This window comes from Aedes aegypti, chromosome 3 (assembly GCF_002204515.2).
Source record: "Aedes aegypti strain LVP_AGWG chromosome 3, AaegL5.0 Primary Assembly, whole genome shotgun sequence".
In the NCBI taxonomy this organism is placed as follows: Eukaryota; Metazoa; Arthropoda; class Insecta; order Diptera; family Culicidae; genus Aedes; species Aedes aegypti.
In genome coordinates, this window is record NC_035109.1 from 332,336,892 (window position 1) to 332,361,407 (window position 24,516).

The following is a 24,516-nucleotide window of genomic DNA, read 5'->3' on the forward strand; positions in this document are numbered from 1 at the left end:
ATACGCGTATTTCGATCTCAACTGTAAGGCCGTCTTCAGTGTCGTGTACTAGACTAGGCTTGAAGAAAACCATTGTATGCAAATATTATACACGACACTAAAGACGGCCTTACAGTTGGGGTCGATATACGAATATCTGTCAAAGAATACAAACTCTAGAGGAATTAAATGGTATAGTACTGAATTCGTTTTTTTTATCTACTTATGGATATTCCACTAAACAGCTCGAAGGTTTATTAACATTGGTAAGATTCTCTCTTGTCTTTTGAATTTTGATCAGAAAACTTCGAGTCACAATTTTCATTGCATTCAATACAAAATTTTCATTTTTTTTCCAAAGACCTAGTGGAATTCAAGATCTTCTGCCTAAATTCTCCATAATTGAAGTTCACATGATATAAAATTGAAGTTTACATCATAAAATCACAATATAAGAGCCTCATCGCACCTATATCAAATATAGACTCGCTGGCCGCACAATACCATGCATAAAGCTATATGCGGCCCACGGGCCTCTGTTAGGCGACCACTGAACTAACCGGAGCTCTATATATTGGTTGTTTGAGCCAAAGCCTCATGAAAAGCCGTTGGCCAGTTCCCATCATTGCATGATCGGCGGTGTGCCTTGCACGCGTGGATTGTGACTCATGCTTTTTTGGAGTGAAAAAGAAAAACGGCAATTCTGCAATTACAGAAGGGCGAAAGAGCACTTTTCCTATCTTAATTTTGTCTTTCAACCTAGCCCCTAGGTTACAAGGCTCAATCGTATCCATTGGTATCTCTCATGTTTGCTGCGATCAACAGTTGCTTAAGATGGAAAAGATCACGTCCAATGGCTGAATGAATCATCAGCAGGGGCGTATGAAATTATTTTTTTTGGATCACTTATAATTTGCTGCTGTTAGAAGATTGGACAAATTGTACTTTTTCAATATTAATAAAATTCATTGAAATCCTTTCAAAAATTACTCTTATTTTTAATATCTAGGTGTCCTTTGTTAGGCAACAATATCATCCTAATTTGGTATAACTAAATTAATCTATTATTAACGGTTCCGGGTCATTTGGCCGAATGCCGTTAGGCCGAACACCATTTGGCCGAAAGGGTCATTTGGCCGAATGCCATGTGGCAGAATGCTGTTTGGCCGAAATTGAAAACAATAGTGAACTACAGTTAGCAGTAATTTGTAATGAATTTCAAAGAACTTATTCTAATAATTCGTGAAGAAAGATAAATCATCATTGATATACAAATAATTAGCTCTTTACTGTTATTTCAAGAAACAGTCAATGCTGAAAGAAGAACGTCCTGAATGTAAGCAATCATTCACATCTCTGCTAAGGATGACAGCTGTTAGCAGACGTTTTCGCATCGCGTTTGAAGCCTTGTAGGCTTCTGACAGTAACTAAAACGTTTTAAAACTTAATCGTCCTTCTTCTAGATCGGGTTTTTTCGATCTCTCGGTTCTCTGAGTTGTTCGGTTTACTGTTTAACGCAAGCAACGGTGCAGAGTTCAGTTCACACGTTGCAATTCGAATAAATAAATTTCACCTAAGTTAACCGTTGTGATTAAAAATATGTTTTGAAAAAGACTTTTTATGAACATGTTTAAATTCCAATAACTATGAAAAATACTTCACTCTTAAAAGAACAGCCTATGATCAAAAGAAGGAAAAATATCTTATGAAAATTTAGGCAAGTGTGATGCAAATATAAGTTTTATCAGTACAACTACAAAGAACTGCCGATGATTTAAAGAAGGTAAAATTCCTAAAGAAAACATAAGCTAAATTATTGCCGATATGAATGAACCAGTTTAACTCCGAAGAAAAGCCTATGTTTGAAAGAAGGACACATTTATAATTAAAACACTAAAGACACCTGAAACCTTAGAACCCAGATAACCCAGAGACAAATCAACCATCAACCAGCTTAGAGTCTTGCACAGTCTACAACTTCGTCCTGAATAGACGATTTAATTTTATCATATGCCACATCATGAAAATCAACAATTAAAGCGTTTTTGCAATTTGATTTTTCGTAATTCAGCCAAACGGCATTCGGCCAAACGACCCGTTCGGCCAAATGGCGTTCGGCCAAACGGCATTTGGCCAAACGGCGTTCGGCCAAATGGCCGGACACCATTATTAACATTTGGTAAACAACATATTACGTTGCATTTGCCGTAGCAGTCCAGAATTTTCAAAGGTGATTTGAATAACTTGCTTATAATAGGAAAAAATCGCTTAACCTGACTTGACCAGGGAAAATTATATTAGTTCTGCGTCATTCGTGGCGTAGTGTGTCGTTCGATCTTTCGATATTCCGTCTTTATCGTTATAAATCGTAAGTCAACTCAAAATATGATTTTAAACATATTTTATTTTATGGCACAAGGTTCTTTGTAAGATCTTCATCAATATAGAAGAGCGCATTTATCAGTAAGTTCTACTGCATGGAAACGGAAACGCATGTACGATTTAGCTAGAGAGGTGGAATACTATCCTTAATGTTCCTCTCGTAATCTTTTGCAACGAAAAATCCAAACTATTTTTGAACAGCAAATCTTTGAGGGATCTTTTTACTAATTCTTCAAGAATCGTCTTACAGATTATTTGGAAGATTTTTTCAGCAATTCATTCAAGGTTTTCTCCAGAAAAAAGCCCTCCAATACTTTTTTCAGAGATTTCTTTAGAAATATATTCCACATTCGATTAAAATTTACTTTGAAATTGAAACAAAATATGAAGCTTGTTTATAATTAAAAATAAAACAAGCCTCAGTATTATTCTGCATTCCCATAAGTAACCTCTGATTGTTAATTTATAAGTTTTGGCAATGTAAAGCCAGGGCATCCAGCTTTTTACGATGGCTATAAAATAACAGGGGGTGATTCGATTTTGACATTTCTCTCCTACGGGTTTTATAGTTAAGTCTTATTAGGCACTGATTTTGATTGAACTGTCAATAATTTTCACCACATTTGTTATTCATTCTGTAGTATTATTTTACATTTATCAAATTTGTTTTATAAACTTATATTCTTTTCTATAATTATAGGTGTTCGAATTGAAATTATTATTGATTAATAAATAATGAATAGAATAAGCATTTGTTTTGCAAATCCATGGAATATAACTACATGTTTTTGTGTTACCGATGAGCATCGATTCATATTCAAATCATTCAGTCGTTGTTTCATGCCAGGTCAATGGAGTTGATTCACTTGAGAATTGTTGACAAGAAAGCGTTATAAGTATGTTTACTGATTGGTTCTACTTTTAATGTGCATTAAATAATGGATTTATTTATCACTATCCGTCGGATGGAAAACATCCTGTGGACGCCCTATTTAAAACTCATTATTCGCCTGAACGGTTAATGTTGCTTACCCTGCAGTCTTCTCAAATTCCAAAGCCAATTAAGCGTTTGATAAATCGATAGTCAATTCCTGTGGAGTTTTTACTTAGGTTTAAACCAATTGAAACTGAACAGACATCAAATTATTACCGAAATAATGCCAGAAGAACCTGTAGGTCGAAAACTTGGTTCACCTTGAAGTAATCTGAGGTGAACCAAGTTTTTGACCTCCAGGTTCTCCTGGCATTATTTCGGTAATATTTTGATATACAACATGAAACCAAAATTATATATGAAATCAGATCTTGGAACATAATATTATTTACAGAGAACACTCAATGAAAGATTTATAGACAAAGAAAACTGTTGCGGAAAGAATGGTGTTCTGCTATACCGAAAGGAATCAGTCACATTTTGAGTATGATCGTGAATTTGTAATTCACAATTTGGCATAATTATTTTCTGCAACAAGCTTGATTGTTAAGCAGTGTTTGACGTGATACCTCCAAGTGGTAATTTTTTGTTCAAAATTATTTCAATGAAAGCATCTCAGATTGTTGCTAAGGTTAATGCCAAGAAAAAGATTGTTGCTAACCTGATTATCCATGAACTAAATATTATGTAGCGCAACTTGTTCACATAAAAAAGATAGGATAAGTATTAAGTATTAGAAATTTCTTCCACTTTCTTTACTGTAGGATGTATTCCACCAGCATTTTTTTTTTAAACTACCTACAGGTATCCCTTGACATTCGCAACGTTCCTGTTTTCTTTTACGCCTTCCTAAGTACAGTTTAACAAACACTCCTACATAAACTACTCCAAGGTTTTGTTAAGGATTTTTTCAAAGATTTCAAAGAAACCAACATTGCAATAAACATTGAAATTACTGAAAATATCGGAAACTTTACAGAACACTATTTTCAAGTACGGATTGAAAGTTAGATATTGGAGATTGGTTTTAAAAAATTGTTTTGTATTTTGAACGCTCAGTTGCACAATAGGAAGACATTCTCCTCACGAAAAGATTAGCGGACCGAAGCTGGTTTCGAACACACGCTTCTTGATTGATGCCTGTCTTACCGCACGGCCATGTAGTCCACAAATTTTATTGGTATAAAATGAGATCCAGATAGCCGTAGCGGTAAACGTTTGAAGCTTGGTTTGCCCTTTGAAGGAAGCATCAGCAAAAGAAGATCCCTTCAGCTGGATTTTGGATCAGTGCGAGAAAAAAAAAGAACAAAAGAAGTTACACAAAAATATTTTGTAAATCTCAATCCCATTTCCAGCCCTACTGGAATCCGGAATTCTTCCCCTGAAAAGTACCCTAAACGGCCCTGGAACGCAATTTCGGCTCGTTGGACACTCTTACATCCTACATTCGGTAGACTGTTCCCAATCATAAAAGCATTATACCACAATGTTTTTAGTTTTTTTATATCTAGCTTATAATAAATTTGATCATAATTTCTCTATGAAACTATGTTGATTGTATCTCATTATGTTATAAACATTAAAGAAAGCTTTCTTAATCTCTAATAATTGTGATACAAGTGGAATAAATTTTATTAAATATTTTTTTGTTAACAACTTATAAAATAATTAAAAAACACATTATGATATAAACAGCTTTTAAATAAGTATCTCAAGCGGTTATAATTTGGTTAAATACTAATGACTGGGTATGGCATGCAACACCTTCTTTAACATTGGTAAACATTCGATATCGCACCCTATGCCTGAATCAGGAAATTAATCAGTTTATTAATTTATAATTTAAAATTTCATCAAAAAATTCATTCGTTGAATTTTTTTTTCACTTTTAAACTATTTTCAATACCGTTTTGACTCATATTCCGTACACTTCAGGCCAACAGCAATCTTCCCATGAACAGAACCGAAGTGCAATTTTGGTTTGAACCTAGCAACTTGAGTTGAACAGCAAACGCGCTTCGTCTCTGTACTAGAGTATCAAACCGAACTCGGTACATGTGTACTTCGGTTCAAACTTGGGTTCAATTAATGGCACAAAGCAGACAGACAGGGAACGGTTGAAATCCACGCGGATAGATTTTTACGATTATATATGGAACTACAGCCGATTCTGTTTTTGCACTGATTTTTTTTTACACGGCCGTGCAAAACAAACTTTCCATACATTGTTTTAGACCAAAACCTTATTTATGCATGAAACGTCGCGGTCGCGTGCAAAAACAGAATCGGGTGTATTTGGTTCAAATCGCAAGATCAACTAAGATCAATACTATAAATTACATTTAGCTGTAACTTAATGAGAAAAACACTATATAATACTATATCATACAACAAGACACGATAAGTAGAAATTGATAAGCGTGGATATCAACTGTTTTCTGTCTGTCTGAACCTCGGATGCAACCGAAGATTTGCGTCAAAATTTGAACTGCGGATGCAATCGAGGTACAAATGGACCGGTTCTCGAACCAGCGTTTGTACCGATGTTCACTTTACACATGTTTGGGTTTAGGTTCAGTTTCGAGCGTTTCGGTTTGCTCACGACAACAAGGAAAGTACAAAACCGCCTGAGCTAATGTGTTTGGTGTTAGTTTGAAAAGACTGGCCAACAGTGACTTCCAATGATTCTGATAGAAATAATTTAACTGATATTCGTGAAAAATGCAATTTCTTCGCAAAATCTAACTGTTTGCTGTTGCATGTACCGATAAAAATGGTTATATAAACTTATTTAGTACTGTTTTTACGTAAAAGTATGGAACAACAATTTCCTTCTAATGCCGAACACTGCCTTCATTCTGTCTCATATTCCGAACACTTTGATTCAAATTCCGAACATCACGAATAAATCGTATTCAAATGCATAATTTCTCAAATAAATTAATCTGAGCTAGTTTTACTGACCTTGAACTAGCGAAGCATCACTGCTTCCGAAGTATAAAATATAATAAAATACGTAATAATTGAACTACAATTAACTGTCATTTCCTGCTATTTTGATGGCATATTTCAACGAAACATTCCAACAAAATCGCCATATAAAACCCGAGTGTTTGGAGTATGAGACAAAACGATGCTAAAATGTTTGCTTTTACAAAATATATGAAAAAAAAATTACCGATAGAATATTTTAAAATTTTCCGATTATGAAAATACCAATACATATATGGAAAAAAAAAATCACCGATAGAATATTTTAAATCTTTCCGATTATTAAAATATAGACCGAATGCTGATGTTCAGCGAGAAGAAATTCGATGTACATTCAAATTTTTATACGTACATACCAAAAATAATCTTAAATTTACATGTCATGTATTTTTAGATTCAATTTTGTAAACCCATTAGTAATTCAACGATAAATCCTTCAAACACAACTATTGATTATAATAGTTGTGTTTGAAGGATTTATCGTTGAATTTGCCAACATTCCAAACAAAATCCTATGCATTGAACGCAAGAATGTTGCAAGTGAAAACGGTCCGTTTACACGATAATTAAACTGAAATAATGCACATGAAAATGACCGAGCTGTCGATCCATTCATGTGCATTAGTTTATGATAGAATACTCAACGTATAATCATGTAAACAGAGCATTCTCGTTTGCAATTTCGCTTTCAACATGCAAGAAAGCATGCAATATTAGTGAATGTTGGATGCAAGATCATGAATTGTTCCAATTTCACTCAAGATTGCAAGCATTCAAGAATGCAATGAGGCAGTTTCAAGTTTACGTGCTATGTAAGTTTAACATTTTTTGCTGTGTAGTTTAGACATGCAATTTTATCTTCTATGATGTGACGGGGTTGGTGGTCTAATGGCTACCGCTCCTGCTTCATAAGCAGAAGTTCAAGGTTTCAATTCCTGGCCCGTCCCTTGCCTCGTACTTTGTAGTTATATCTCTTACTTGCTTCTATTTTCTATTCTTAATCTATCACACTCGAACTATTCGCTAGAATCAGAGACGGACAAGAAACCGTTTCCCTAACCGCTTCCATTCTTCCATCATTATAGCACGCCTTTCTTTACGCCTGATACGTAGGCAGTCTGCTAACCACAAAAGCAAACCGCTCTGTCATGCCTGCGTAGGTGCAGTCGGACCAAAGGGTGGTAGGTCATTTGGCATAAAGTCGTTTGGCATAAACTCGTTTGGCATAATGGTCATTTGGTATAAAGTCGTTTGGCATAATGGTCGTTTGGCATAATAGTCGTTTGGCATAATGAGTCTGAAACCAAGAATTTCTCAATTTTTCGTTTATACGTTTATATTGAATCTTTCTGATGACATCAGGCTTGTTTTGGAGTCAATTGATACAAAATGTCACTCTATTCAACAATTATTCGCTCTTGAATAAATTTGAGCATATTAGGAAAGTTATTTCCAATAGTATTTTATTATTTATCCAGAAATTACCCTTTTTACAAATATTAATTCTCCTTTTGAGTTTCGCTATTGGAACAAATTTTTGCACTGAAGATTTTTATATATTTAGCACAAATTTACCCTTCTTTGAATTGTTCTATTTTTTTTCTAAATATGATGTAATCATAATTATAAGTATGAAAACTGTTGATCTAAAATTTCAATAAATTTCTCCTTCTTTTATGCGTAGGCTGTTCTTTGGAGCTATATTTTATAAGTATTTTTTTGTTTCCAACTGACAAAACGGCGGCAATCGATAACATTGATCTGCTCAAATTATCAGCAAAAATACAACTGTGATTACTGCAGTTACTTCGATGGGTTGTGCTACTCTTACCCGAATGTCGTTTCCCTCGAATGCCAGTTCCCCGAATGCCAGTTCCCCGAATATCTCGTTTCCCCGACTAGCCCACTTCCCCGAAAAGTTTTAAGCACTCATAATTGTCGTAACTTCATACATTTCAGGGTGGTGAACGACTGACCATCTAATATGCACTCTTCTTTATTAAATTGGCGGTTCTTCCTAGTTTTACCCAATATGTGTATAGCCGAGAATTACAGAATACTTCCTTCTTTTGGCTGTTTATCGTTCTTTCTCGTCACCACTTTTCGGGGAAATGGCATTCGGGGAAAAGTATCACAATCACTTCGATGATTCTGAACGCACTTTTTCATGTCTTTTCGTTTTATTATGCCGCAATAATTTTTGGCGTCCATTATTCTATTGGTTTAATTATAATTTTTACCTTCTTTTAAAAATATACTGTTCTTTATATTTATACAGTTTTAAATTTTATTATTTAGTAAAGCTACATGTTAACCATTTTTATAATTTGGTGTTTTATCAATTCTTGCGAGATGTGTTGTTGAAATGATAATTACTTTAGAATCTGCCAATATTCAACAGATACTTTTTTTGGGGCAAACGCGTGATCTTCTTCCGAGATATGCTGAAAAAAGTATTATTTCAATCACAAATTTTCCCTTCTCTCGATAATATACGGTGTTTTTGATGTACCCTTAAAAAATTTGAATTTATATTGAACCGTTAAAAAGATTTGCTACAAATATTTTCGTTTAAAGATGTGTTGTTCATTTGAGCTATGCTGCGAAAAGATCTTTTTGCGTTAGAGCCTTAAACATTTTAAAATCATTTTTATCAAGTAATTTTCAGTGTTACGTTCAAACTGGGACAGAGCTTGATCTGAAACGAAATATTCTATGAGCGTTCCCTTGATGAAAAACTGCGAAAATTCTTTGCCAATTTACTGTTTTCAAATCAACACCAAACCAAAATGTATTCCTCAAGAATCTTCTTAAGAACTATACTCAACAGTGTTTGTTTACAGTATGGCCCTTCACAATGCTGTAAAATCAACAAATGTGCATAGAAGTAAGTAATATAAGCATAATAATGAATAGACCACAATTTGAACTCGGTATATCTCAACATTCAGATAATTTTGAAACATGGGGTCTTCAGTTTTGGAGGTAAAACGCTGTCTGATGGTACCTCATTTAATTCGGAATTTTACCGCTAGTGCCACGACTTTTATTTTTGTTCTGCAGACATTTCAAGATCCTGGCCATTTAGAAGGATGGCATCTTCGGTAATTCAGTAAGTTAAGGACAATCATTATTTGAGCTAGTCGATTCAAAATTTTGCCACCAGGCGGCGCTATTGAACATGAATCTTTTGTTTTGCAGGATTCTAACCTTTTAGAAAGATGGCATCTCCGGCAAAGTTGATGCGTAGCTCGAAGGCTATCATTATTTTAGCTGATCTCAAACTTCATGGATTAAACAAAGAAAGCATTTGAGCTACTGAACAACTTTGCCGAAGATGTCATCTTTCTAACCGGTCAAGATCTTGAGATCTGTAAAATAAATGTTTCATGCCCACTAGCGTCACCTAGTGGCAAAATGAAAAATTAACTAACTCGATCAATGATAACTAGGGACAATGGAAATTCGCGGCAAAATTTTTGAAATTTCGCGGGTGACCCAGGCGTAAAAATCAAAATTTCGCGGCTTTGTCGCGGTCCCATCGTTTTGACCATATTTAACATGAAAATGCATGTTTACAGTGAAAATATTCTTTATATGTGTAAATTTAACGGAATTTCATTACAAGTTTTTCTTCGTTTTTCAAATTTAGATGATAAGTTTAATATAATATTGTCGATGCAAAATTTAAAACACAACAAAAAACCAGAAAACCATCCAACTTGAAAATAAACGATTAGAACATTTCTGATGGAACCTCAAATTAAAAATGAATTACTCATTTTCATAAGAAAATATCCTAAATCTACTGGGATTGTTACATAAATTCTATAAATTTAACAAATTTCGCGGCATTACGCGGAATTTTCGCAATTTCGCGGCCAAGGCCAAATTTCGCGGATTTCGCGGCTTCCGCGAAATCGCGAATTTCCATTGTCCCTAATGATAACCCTTGGGCTACTGAACAACTATGCCGAAAACGCCATCTTTCTGAGTAGTCACGCTCCTGGGATATTCGCAAAATCAACGGTGTTGTACAAAGTACAACGCGACTACTCGCGTTACTAAAATTCGCGCAACAACCGAAAGGATAATAACGAGCAGTCTCGTTCGCAATTTCACGTTCAAGATGTAAGAAAGCATGCAATACTGCCGAATGTTGGATGCAACATCATTGAATGTTTCAGTTTCACGCAATATTGCAAGCATACAAGATTGCAATGAGGCAGTTTACATTATTTATCGTTGAATAATTAGTTATTACGCGTTTGACATGACAATCACAAAAGTATACGTGTCTTGTTAATTTAAGAATGTTTACTGTGTAGGGTGCATTGTTTTCTAAAAAAAAAATCATGAAGTAAAATATTAGATTTACACGTAACAGAGTTTTAGCTTCAATCATACAAAGATATTTCTCATGTAATATTCAATGATGAAACCTGCAAACACATCTATTATATCCAACATTGTTACCAAAATTCCTTAGTACAGCGGGGATTCGCTGGTTGGAACACGACTGCCTTCCATCTAGCGAATCCGATCCGTTAGCTGGAACTGACAGCTGGTGAAAATGCTCCACACTAACGCATCTTGTGAGCAAATCGTCACGAAACGCACATATACATACGCATTTGTTCTATATATGGAGACTGCAATGCGACGGTACTCAGACGTCAAAGTCAGTTTGACATTTTCTGATGACATTTGAGTGCTTTTTAGTTGGAATATTTTCCAACCAGCGAACATCCAACTATCGAGTCATTCCATGTAGCGGAGCCCCAACGAGCGAATCCCCACTGTATTGAACGCGAAACAACTTCTCTCAAAGAATGTTGGTTGCAAAACGGCTCGGTTTACATGATTTTCACACTGAAAATTCAATAATAAATAATGCACATGAAATGACAAGCCGTCGATCCATCCATGTGCATTATTTTTTTTAATATTCAGCGGAGAATCGTGTAAACCGAGCAATTTCACTCAAGATTGTAAGCATTTTCAAATGCAATGAGACAGTTTACATTATTTATCGTTGAATATTCAATTATAACTCGTTATGCATGACAATCATAAAAATATTTTGTTTTGGATAACTGAATTCTTTCTTGATGAATGTATTTAACACAGTTTTTTTTTAACTAACCTTATTTCATTTTACTGTATTGCATCATCCTTCCCTATATCGCTTTTACTTGCAGGCGATCTTTGTTTTCGGTGCCTTTTCCGCTCATCTGATACCTATACGTGCGCAGAGGGCTCGGGTAGATGAGTCATGCATTATGATAGCATGATATAAATAAAGAAATTGCCATTCGAATTTTCCACTGGTGTGCGAAAAAAATTTCAGAAAAAATTCAATTCGAATAATCAAAATCCTATAGCAGGATTTTGTATCACATTATGCAACAACGAATACGCAGCGGGCTTAACCAACATGATCGGTTAGTTTTAATATTTATTCGCTGATAACTTTGTAAAATCAAATTCAGTTAAATATATCGCAAAAATGGTCCCAAAAGTTAATCAGTTTTTGTAATAACATCTACGAAGAAGAGAAATCGATCTTTGAAGAAAATTCGAAATATTTTCCCAACATTGTAAATATACAATTTTATATGTGTAGGTACATATGTTATGAACATTGATTACGTTCGATACATTCTATGTCACATAAATTACTATTTAAAAAAAAAAAAAAGTGTGATGAAATGATACTAAAAATAAACATGTTGTCATTGCAAATCGCTCTAATTGCGATCGTTATCGACGCTTTCTGAAAATATAAAATAAATAATACTACGCACTTTGAATGCACTTGACACAGTTCGAATTGATATCCGCCAAACGCACGGGTTGATCTGATACCGGTTTATGATTCTTGTCTCCTCCACTCTCGACCTCCAACGATGGTTAAATCAGCTGGATTCACAAACCGCAAACCGCAGCTAATTGCGATAAGCGAACAGACAACGAACTTTCTTGTTCTTGGCCGAGCTCTTTTACACGTCGATGTGACGATCGTCGTGACGTGCCTGCGACACTATGTCTGACGGAAACCGGATTTCACTATCGCTATGCGGGTGTTATTTATAGATTAGCCCGCTAGATTGGATTTTATAATTTTTTCACTTGAAAGTAGTATAAAACTTCACTCTTATCACTGTAGGATTTCGGGGATACTCACTGAATATCTACTGCATTGTATTCGTGTTCACTCGAATGATTGATTGTTAAGTAGAAAGTTCACTGCCAGCAGTTCTCTTCTGAATCGGTTTGGATTTTACGCAAAACCATCATAATGTCCAAATATGGAAATTTGAATGCTCTGCTCACACTGCGACACTCTCGGCGACCACTTTCGTTTGCGAATGTCCAGAAAACTATCTAAGCTAAGCTACGGTCCGTTTCACGCGGCTGTCGAATCTAAACTGAACCGATTTGAGGAACGAACGACGGACAACGGATGGACGGTACCTGCAGCAACCTGCAGCACACGTTTTCCGCCTGTCGTTGTGCTTGTGAATAAAGGATTGCACGATAGTGCGCGAGGCTCGATCGTATGATCCAACGTTTGCCGGTTTGCAGAATGCATCGTGTATACATACATGCTGCATTCAACACCACGGTGCACAGTGGTTCGATCTGGAACGAATGTCGGCCGAAACCTCAAACTGTGATTTGAATAATGTTGTATTTTTGTGTAACTAACATACACTAAAAATGTATTTCATTTTATATAAACAATTCGTTCGTCTGAACCACAAAATCATTCGGTTTTTTAATTCCTATTAGTATCATTTTAAACATTACACTCATTTCTTATACCTAGGTGTTCTGTGTTAGACAACAATATCATCCTAATTTCGAAAAACTAAATTCACCTTCTATTCACACTTGGTTAACAATATATTAAATTTCATGTGCCGTAGCAGTTCATTTGCTTATAAGAGAAAAAAAAGCTTTTAATTAAGTTAACCTAAATATATAACGGATTTACGGCGGTAATAGAAGATTGCAACGAATTTTGTCTGATATTATTAATAATTTTATTAAACATTTGTTCCAATGATTCAACATTGGATACTCTATGTAACTCAGGGAGTATTACAACAGCTAGTTCATATTGGCATTGTCGTAGCTAGGTTTTTTTTTTCTGAAGAGGAACTGGGGGTGCCTAGCAAATTTTTATTTTTTAAGAATAATTCTTCTTGATATTACGTCCTCACTGGGACAGAGCCTGCTTCTCAGCTTAGTGTTCTTATAAGCACTTCCACAGTTATTAACTGAGAGCTTTCTTTGCCAAATTTGCCATTTTCGCATTCGTATATCGTGTGGCAGGTAAGATGATATTTTATGCCCAGGGAAGTCAAGGAAATTTTCATTACGAAAAGATCCTAGACCGACCGGGGATCGAACCCAGACACCTTCAGCATGGCTTTGCTTTGTAGCCGCGGACTCTAACCACTCGGCTAAGGAAGGCCCCGTTTTTAGGAATAATAGCGGTCGCAATAGTCACGTTTTTCACAAATTTCGTAGTTGAATAGACTTGTGTTGTTATATTTGTAAATTTCAATTTTTATTACGGAAAATATTCATTCTTTGTCTATTCCAGTAAAAATTCTTCCCAAATTCCTCCAGAGAACTCACGAAGTATATCCCTTTGGATTCTTCCACGAACTTTAAAGGTTTTCAATCATGTGCTTTTAAGAGATTCCTCTAAGAATCTCCCACGGAGATTTCTTCATGGATTGTTTCCGTACTTTTTCAGTGAATTCTCCAAGAACTCCTTTACCAGTTTTCACTGAGTTCCTCCTGGGATTCCCACGGAAAATCATTCCTGAAATTAGTATTTATCATTCAACCTATCTTTTCTGAAGTTTCTTCAGGCTTTTTCAGGAAAATTTCTCGAGGAATCTCTATGGAATAGAAATTATTTTAAACATTTCTTCAGGAAGGTCCTCTACGTATTTTGTACATATCAATACAATTGTTAGTTTAAAATTTCATTGGAAATTTGTTCACTATTTTTGGGAATTATTAATGGTTCCATCAAGAAAAAGTACAAATAATTCTAGGAGTATAACCAAAATTATTTCTATGATTCCTGTCCAGAAAATTTTCAATGACATTTCTTTCCATCTTTCCTTCAGAGGTTTTTCCTAAAGCTTCTGTTCAGATTCCTTCAACAAATCTCTCAGATAATCAGATTGCTTAAAAAATCCATATAGGGAAAGTGTACCAGTTATGGACATAGTGGTTCCCTATTTGCCCATATGCGAAATTCGGATAACTTTCACATTTTTAATCTTTCTGAATGTTTTAACATCAAGATATATCGTTAATCTTACTGCTAAAACACAAAAAAACTTAAAAATGTTGAGACATTCAAATTATCACGCATGGCGAAATAGGGAACCACTATGGCCATAACTGGTACACTTACCCTATAATGGTAAAATATTCTTAACCTTAACGTTCTTAAGGTTTTTCACAGATCAATCTGCCTTCTTAACAGAAAATTCTCTAAGAAGTTTAGATTACTCTTCAAACCTATTTGAATTTGAACTTTTAAATCACTTCGGTAATGTCCACTAAGAAAAATTAGAAAAAAAATCAAACAATCCAGAACAGTTTTTGACGGAATATTTTCAACTTTTCTTTCAAAAGCTTTTCCGCGAAAACACTCAAAAACGTCCCAAGCGATTTGTTAAGGAATTTCTTCATATAATTATATTATTGATTCTTCTGAGATGTTGTCCTAGAATTCTTCCGGAAATATCACCAGAAATTCGTCCATTTTCCAGACATGTTTTTCTTTGAACAACACTAGCGATGCTTCGGTGGATTAAAAAAAAAATCTTAAAGCTTCTACAATTCATTCTTGACAACTTCTAAAACTTTTTGACGAATTTTTTGGCGATAAACCCCACATATAAGCTTAAGTGGTTTTTGTAGGATTTACTACATAAATTCTTGTCCCTTTTCTTCTCTAATAACCGAAAATGATTGGCGAAAAACAGATCGAATTTTAACTGCAGTTTTTTTTTATCTAACATCTTAGAAAATGTTTTGTATGGATTTCGTATTTTTATCATACTATGGTGGTCCAGGATCTTTTCGTAATGTAAATTTCCTTGACTTCCCTGGGCATAAAGTATCATCGTACATGTCACACGATATAAGAATGCGAAAATGGCAACTTTGGCAAAGAAAGCACTCAGTTAATAACTGTGGAAGTGCTCATAAGAACACTAATCTGAGAAGCAGTGTGGACGTTGATGCCAAGAAGAAGATATTGTGTGGCAGGTACGATGATACTCTATGCCCATGGAAGTCAAGGAAATTTCCATTACGAAAAGATCCTGGACCGACCGGGAATCGAGCTCAACATGGCTTTGCTTAGTAGCCGCGGACTCTACCCAAGTAACTATTAAAACTGAACAGCAAGAGTAATATCTGAACATTGGCTGATTAATGGTGTACAAGGCTGAACACCGTGACAGCTGAACAATAATTTTAAGAAAAAGCTTATATATAACTCTCTTATTCAGCAGTACATTCAAAGCTGAATATCAAGTTGAACAAACTATTTTCCATCTACAGTTTTCACTTTTATTCAGCCTATCTGAATGACATTGATTAAAGGTTATTTAAAGCTTTAATTAAACCAACATCCACTGTCGATAAATATTCCCGCCGTAGGTTCACAAAAATATACATACCACAGTTTAGGTCATACAAGAAATTAATGGTTATTTAAAAACTGTTTCATTGAACTCATCGAACTATAAATCTCCTCATTACGAAGCATGCTTTAAACGACAACAATTAAACAGCAGCAATCAAAGATTATCGAGGATTCTACTTTAAAACAAAAATCAAAACACGCTTATGACAGCTAACTTAATTGTTTTCGCATAGCAGTGGTATCAGTTCTCCAGTCTCAATGCAACCTTTAACATAGCCCTTATTCAGACAAGTGGATAAGTTATTCCCGTGCTTTCAATGATATTCACACAGCCTCATGTGGAGCAGATGTCAAGGTAAGTGGTTATGAATCAGTGAATCCCAGTTCAATTCCCAATTTTCATATTAACTTATCTTCATCTTTAAATTCCAGCACAATTCCCCACTACGTGTTTGAATTGTTAGTAGCGATCATAAACCCAAAAATATGTAAATTTTTTTTGGGTTATTGTTGAATAATTGGTGAATAAGCGATTGGTAAGCTTTCGAAGGTTGCCATCTGTCCCAAAAATTAGAAATGACGTTTTTGAAAGGGACTTGAATAAGCGCATGTTAGACCTTTTTCAGCATTGTATATAGCTTAATTAAGCCTTAGGCTGAATAAAATCGCCAGAATTAGATGTTTAATAGCTGAAGAAGAGTGTGTGGAGGCCATGAACAGCTTCTATTCAAACGTAGGCTGATTTGAATTAGTTGCGTTTGAGCAGCTTCAAATTGTTACCTGGGCAACCACTCGGCTAAGGAAGGCCCCACCGTCAATCTGTTTATTGATTTCTAAGTCGCGTTCGACACAATTACGAAAATCTAGCTGGCCTGTTTTTTGTAAAATTACTTTGAATGAAAAGAGATGAGTTTCTGAATTAACTGTTCAATATTGCGTTTGGTCGCATATACTCCTTGATTTTGCAAATGATGATTTTATTGGAATCGATCGCAGTGCAATAATGCAGGGTTTCACTATTTTAAAGATGGATAACTAGGATGAGCTTGTAATGACATTTCTCTACTCAAACGCATATCGTTGCATGTTGAGAAAGAAGCAGGTTCAGATGTATTGGTGCTGAAGTAGTTCTTGATGGAGTTGTAGATGAATTTGTTGAAGAGCCATTAAATACATGTGACATATGATAATAATGTTTCCCGTGTAGTAAAAACACGTGTTCTGACTGCAAATATCACCTTTTACGGATTACGTAACCAGCTTACTGCCCATAACTGCATATTTGTAACATTCGACAAAAGTAGGCATTGAGTAAATGGAATACCAAGTGTGCATTTTATGGCAGTATGGGAGGAAACTAAAATTTCTAAAAATTACCAGGAACTCAAAAGTGCTTATTTGAGATTGATATTTTGTACAACTCATATCGCATACTAGGTGAATTGTCAGAAAATAATTCTGATACAAATTTCATTGTCATTACTTTACGAGGCTCATTCATAATCTCAATGTGACTGTTATGCGATTATTATTACCAATGTGACAAAACAACTTGGTATTTTTTTCGAATTTTCTAGAACAATCTCACAGATTTTAGTAAGTGGATCGAAAGTATTTATCATTTGAAGACTCTCCATGGTATTAACTCCGATTTGTCAAAAATGTCGAATGTGACTGTTTTGCAGTTATGGGCAGCTTAGGCATCCGCAACTTTTTAAGGGAAACGATATTTCCATACTCTGGCTTGATAAAGGCTTATCTGACTTCCTAGATCCATTTTCCGTTAACAACTTCGTCAAAACACCTTTATTGTACAACACTGGAAAGTGTTTCGAAAACTAAATCGATCCTCAATAATAATACAAATAGAGCAACGATGAATGCAAGCATGCCTAAATGAAACGTCATTGTCAATTTGCCCTGTATTAAAAGCTTATTCTTGGCTCTCTAAGCACATTAATTTGAAAACATGAGCGAGTAAAATAGGCAAACTTCAATTAGCTGGTCATACAGTGCGGATGCCGGAAGAAAAAGTTGCATCAATCAAATGGATGTCAGTGGCTCCGTGGAAGACATTCGCGTATGTTCATTCTGATATTAACGTGAGCGTACCAGACCAACATAAAAAACAACAATCAATTAAATTTAATCCAGTAAACTATTAAGAATAAAACATATTTTAGCCACTCTGGTAAGTGAAGTCAGTTGTAAATTTTTTTTATTGAAATTTCTTTAAAATTTGAAACATAATAGGTCCAGTCGAAAAAAAAATGCAGTTTAAGCAATAAGTTTATATTTTCAAAATTATTCAAAAGATTTAAGGCGAAATTAAAGAAAGAATTTATTGCTGGAATAGGAAACTATGGTTGATTTTGTTAAACTTTTCCACACCAGGGTAAATTTCGGTCATCCATATGAAGAAGCCTTGTTTTTCGCAAAAATATCTTTAATTATTTTGCCGCAGTAAATATGGTGCTTCATAGTAAAAACATTTTTTTTTTAAATTTAAATTTGGGTAATCGTATTTTTAGGATATTGACCCTGTTTTGTACGGAAATGAATATAAAAAAAATCTGAGCTTATCGCACACAACAACAAGCTGATTCTAGCGGTACCCTTTCGAGTTCGAGCGACAGCTGAACGGTCAACCTTTTGGTTGTCGCGCAATTCACCGAAGTCAGAGTCTCCACGCTGATGCTGTGTAAGATAAGTGAAAATTTTCCACTATTGTTGTACAACATAAAAGAACGTAACCTATTAAAGAGTATTTTTCAGTTATGTTTTTGTCAAGTCATGTAATTGATTCAGATTATTTTTCTTCACGTTAGAATCAGGTAATTTGTTTATTTTTTTTAATTTTATTATTTACAAACATCTAAAATTCTAGGGGGGCCTAGATGGCTCTGAGGGGGCCTGGCCCAACAATGTATGTTGGTAAATTAAAGTTTTTCAATTTTTACAATCGAGCCTCCATGCCAAAGACTGTAGAATATTTCTTATTTGTCTAGAAAGAAAAGTTGATTAGTAATCGAATGTCCATTTCGGAATCTAAACTGTTCATCAGTGAAAATGAATTTTCGTTGTCGTGAACCATCATTCTGTTCAAAATGACGTTTTCAAAATGATTACTAATGGAGGAAAGCAAGCTGATTGGACGATGGATAGAAGCTTCTGCAGGTTTTCTCTCTGGTTTTAAATTGGAACAACTTTGATATTTTTTTCCATTTATCAAGAAAATATGCCAACTGAAAACATTTGTTAAATATATCAACCAAGAATAATAAGCTACTCTCTGGAAGTTTCTTGATGAGGATATAAAAAATTCCATCGTCACCAGGGGCTTCCTTATTTTATATAAATAATAATCTTCACTTCTTCCAAATTAGTCTCCCAGGAGTTTTCGAAAACGATCTCTTGATTGAGAATGCTTACGAAGTTCTGACTAACTTGATTTCCAACTGGACTAGATAGTCCTAAATTAAAATTGTGCGCGCTTTCAAACTGCATAACATGCCGTTAGGCCGAATGTCGTTAGGCGAATGCCGTTAGGCCGAAAGGGTTGTTAGGCCGAAATAACATTTGATCATTCACTACTATGTCAAATGGCTAACACATTCATCAGTGTTTTCTCCTTCTTTTAATGTAAATCTATTATTTCCAGGTATATTTCACTTTGGATATTGTAGGCTGCTAGGTAATACAAATTATCCTGGTCTAACAACTATCAATCCTATTGACCTAAAAATTCATTCGGCGGCTTCTGGGTAATGCAAATTATCCTGACCTAGCTCTGTTAGTTACCCATCCGACCTTACGGTCCATCCAAACTATCTCGGCTTAATGGGATAGAACCAGCAAGTTTTTGTGCTTTTTCGAAATTAGTCGGTTATCATTTGTTTTCCTCTTTCAATGCCGGAATCGGTTTGTGAGGTTTGAATTTTGAGGCTTTGGTCGCCTTCGAACCACTATGCAGTTGGCAGGTTGTATCGAGCGTGGACGAATGAACGGATGAGTAGGTATGTGCGGTTATGGTCATTAATCAGTTTGGGATTTTGAACCCGTATACCGTATACTTAGTTAGTCGATGAGAAGCATGTGTTTGTACTTAACATACATTTTTTTTACAACATATGTACATTGAGTCCCACCGGTCAATGTGTAGGAATCAAGAATAGGGGGATTCCTTCGAGTGGTGAAAAAGCCTGTATTTACTTAGTTAAGGAAGAAGAGAACTAAGATGCCTTCACTGATACCGACATGCGTAAGGTACTAAGTGGATTGTCCACATTACAATGTTCCATCATGTGATAGTGAGCTGCTGCTACCATAGTATAAGTATGGATAACGGTACCGTGGAAGATATCTATGCCTTGTTTGTTTAGGTAGTATTCTGGTGAAGTGGGGAGCTTTTATTTGGAAGGAGCGATGAGTAACATGGTTGAACATGTTGTAAACTCTTAGGGTAATTGCGTCTTATGATAAGTGAACGGTGTACATCAAGGTGGCTCAAAAAATCGTTCCACATATCGGATGTTTTTTCTTCATTCAATTTTAAGTCCATTCAAACTTATTTAATTTAATTTTGTACAACCAACGAATAGTCATAAAAATAATGTTTTCAGGTGTTTTTCAGATCATTGATCGATTGATTGTTACAAGTCACCTTCTATGCAATTTTGAAAAGTCTGACACGTGAAAAAAAACAAGAAAAATGGTAAAGGGTGCATGACCGCACAATGTTCCACACTCAGCATCATACATAACTAACCTTAGCTAAGTCTCTGAAGAGATCGTTAGTGGATTCAGTGGATTTTCTGCAGTTTCCGGTAGAAAATGTGGCCTGTTTCCTTTCTTTGTATATTTTTCTACAAGTTTTAATGATTTATTTTTAGTTGATTGCTGGTGGTGATATCCAGCTTTTTACGCTAGCCTGCCATAATATTTGAACCACCCCCTTCTGACATTTCTTGCATACGCTATAATTTTCATAGCTCAATCTTAGTACACGGTGTCTATGTGGAGCAACTTTATTACAAAAAAATAGGTAAGTCTGAAATTTCAAACTAAAAACAATTAGACTTTGCTCTTTCATTTGAGACCAAAATCAAAAAAATCGGTCGGGGGGTCCAGAACATTTTTTTTTTATTTTGTGTAAAGTATTTATGGATATGTGTTTTTGCACCGACGCACATTGCGTTGAACGTATGGAGATACGGGACAAAATGCAAGATTAAACCATTTGCATACCTTGGCATGGAAATTAAAGTTGTTGTTGGGCTGTAAAAAGCATACATGACATATGATATACGCATAATCGCAAAACTGTCTCAAGCATCATTTTAAATATTTCCTACAAAAACCCTTGAAAATCGTACTTAAATTGGTCATAATGATGTAAGAAGTTATTAGGAAATATTTCTTGTATAACTTATGATCTCGTCCTAAGGTGAAGATGCATCGAAATCAAACCTCGACTTTTCAAGAGCACAAATCTAAAGAACCTGACAACCTTGTGCGTTGAACATTTTATTGATTGGTCGCTACCAGCGAGTGACCTGTGAGCTACCGGTTGTTTGCTTCTCTAGACTTGTGCTTTTGAAAATTCGAGGTTGGGCTTCTATGTATCTTCACTCTAAAAACCATAGGTAACCGAGGGTGTAGCTCGTTGTTATTAAGCGGATAAATGGACCAAAATAAAAACTGTCACCGCTGGGAGACAGAGGAGGATCTTCTCTTCATTTTAGCATTGTGAAATAAAGTGTAAATCCATTCGTTTGCTCAGTAATAACAAGTTACACACTTGGTTACCTATGGCTTTTAGGACGAGATTATAAATTATGCGAGATTTCTTTTTTTACTCGGTGATACAAAAGTGAAATACCAGAATCTTTTCAAATTTATTACATACTTGACCATAAATTACAAATCTTGATAATTTGATTTAATTTAATTTAAATAGTTGTTTTATTTTTTATTATAATAGGTGGATACTAATAGATGGATAACAGTTTTATAAAATTACCGGTCGCATTTGAAAAAAACATAGCACTGAAATCTCGACTAATATCCATTCTCCAGTATTTCTAGTATACTTAAATATTTACTTACAGATATACATACGTACATTCATTTATATATACATTCAAACATATGTACATTAGGACGATTCAAACTTTAAAATTGTTAGAAAATCCAATCTCCCCTATGCTCCTTAGCATGCTTACCATAAAAATAGTGTTCTGGTGGTGGTGGTGATTTGAAGGTGGCCCAAAGACAATGTAGGTTTATATGGAAATTACTATGGAGAAATTTTGAGAAATGTTCCAAATACGCTAGTACTGTAATGTAAGTAGAAACTTATCATCACATATTGAAAAATCATTCTTCAAACCTTAATGAAAGATGTTGCTGAAGAAACAAATCCCTTTGAGCTATTTTTTTTGTGATTTTTGTACATGTTTGCAGGGCTATAATCCCATATAAATCTAAATAATTGCAAACAAACTCATGAATATCTCTTCTGCTATCCGTCGGATTGAACTTCTCTCTTCAGCAAGTTTCTTTATTATAGTTTGAAAAATGAGTTTTTACAATGGGATAATAAGTTTGTACTTACAGTACAAGCATGTTTGTACATTTCAGTACAAGCGTGTTTGGAACATATCTCAAAATTTCTTCATAGTAATTTCCACGCAAACCTACATTGTCTTTGGGCCTTTAAATCACCTTTAAATCACCTCGTAGAAAGCTGAAAATTTCACAGAACACTATTGTTATAGTAAGGATGGCAAGGAACAAATGGGAGAATGGATTCTCAAACATTTTTAAATTTTGACCCGAGATATACGCAAATACAAACATATGTGCAAGTCCCTCGAAATCAATAAAAAAAAATTACTCTAGACCCCCCGACCGATTTTTTTGGTTTTTGCAGCAAATGAACGCGAGAGACCTAGACTTTATTGTGGAAAAGTTTCAGACTTACCTATTTTTTTTGTAATAAATTTGTTCTACGAAACACACCGTGAGTAACCTTGTTGAGTTTTTCCAATCTAATTTTCTGAAGGCCAAGATTACTATATTTTTCGCAATTTTACTAATGTTTTTTCTATTTACCGTCAAGCCACCATTCACCGTGCATTTAAAAAAAATCTGCACTTCCAAAAGTTTTACAATTTTTCCAAATTATTCAAAGCGAACTAAATCACCACTAGGAAGCGTGCAATTATACCAGAATTCTGGGAAAAATCTAAAATTAGTGATGTATAACAAATAATTATTCAAAAACTGTTTTTACAAATGCCGTGATAAGGTCGCCTCGTACCATTCTATGGCACCATTTACCGTGCACGTTGGTGAACCATTTACCGTGCGTATAGATTTCGTCCTGATTGATTTTGGTATATTGAAAAAAAAACGTTGTTGGTGAAGCAACTATGTTACTAGTACATAGTGTGCGCACTCATTTTTAAGGGTATTCAAATCTTATTTTATAATAAAAACCATAGAAAGTTGAAAAAGTAGCTAAATCATTTTTTTTTCATTAAAATATATTATAGGAGGTTTGACTGTATTGTCCAAACCATTTCATATTCGCTCAAAAACTAAATATAAAGTAGTTAAATCACGACAGAATAATAAATCCAATATTACCCTATAATGTCAAGCCTTTTACACTAATGCGCGGTAATAGGAACCATACATATTGAAAAGGGTCCATCCACCGTGCATTTGTGTTTCAACTGAAACACAATTAAAAATATAATTTGCTTGAAATCTTATGGTTTATAAGATGAAATACATCTTACTTGAAGTATCTACAGCAAAAACTTGTTGAATTTATGAAAAATTTGATAACTCTAACGTTAAAATGAAAAATGTGATTTTTTGGAGTTTCTACTAAAAGTGTTAAAAAATCCCATTATTAAACAGAATTCACATTATTTTGATTACATAAACTAGGTTTTTCAAAATGCTTTGTGACGCGAACAACTTGATTTTATCAGTGTTATCTCATTTTGCTGACAAAAAAATAGTTTGTGAAAATTGTTTTCATATTTTGTTGGAATCTGTATACCGGGTACCCCCGTTGGTTTGACCACATTTAACCTAAACACTTTTTAATTTGTACCCCGCTAATTTGCACATCGTTCAGATTAAAAATGGTTCAAACGTCATTTAGCTCATGGAACGGAGTAAAGTGAAATGAAACGCTGTGGAACGGAACGCAGAATGAAAACAAAACAGTGAAAGAGGTAACTAGAATCACCAGATGTTCAAATTATAAATGGTTCGCATGAGCTACCGTTCAAATTAGCGAGGGTGCACGGTATGTGCACGGCGAATGGAGGCCGCACGGTGACTGGAGACGTAACGGTATTTTAGGCTAAAATGAATCGGGAATAGATGCCTGATAAATTATGCTATTATCAACAACGACTTAAAATGGATTTATATAAACACAAATTTAGTAATTCAATTTAATTAAAGATGTCGCTCGACAGTAGACCGCTCAGCAATTCAATGCAAAGCTAGTCAC

The 24,516-nt window shown here is 34.8% G+C and overlaps 1 protein-coding gene across 4 annotated transcripts in view; it reads right to left on the reverse strand.

Moving 5' to 3' along the window:
* The window catches only part of LOC5567237, a 108,006-nt gene that overhangs the window by 30,813 nt on the left and 52,677 nt on the right, over nucleotides 1-24,516 (reverse strand). Inside the window, exon 1 of one of the 4 annotated variants that reach the window (XM_021854414.1) lies at nucleotides 12,474-12,721. The exons of 2 other annotated variants lie outside the window; for them this stretch is intronic. The gene's annotated coding sequence lies outside the window, so the exon portion shown is untranslated. Of the gene's footprint in view, nucleotides 1-12,093; nucleotides 12,722-24,516 lie in introns of those variants that run through there. One more of the 4 variants, XM_021854412.1, reaches the window with a different exon arrangement.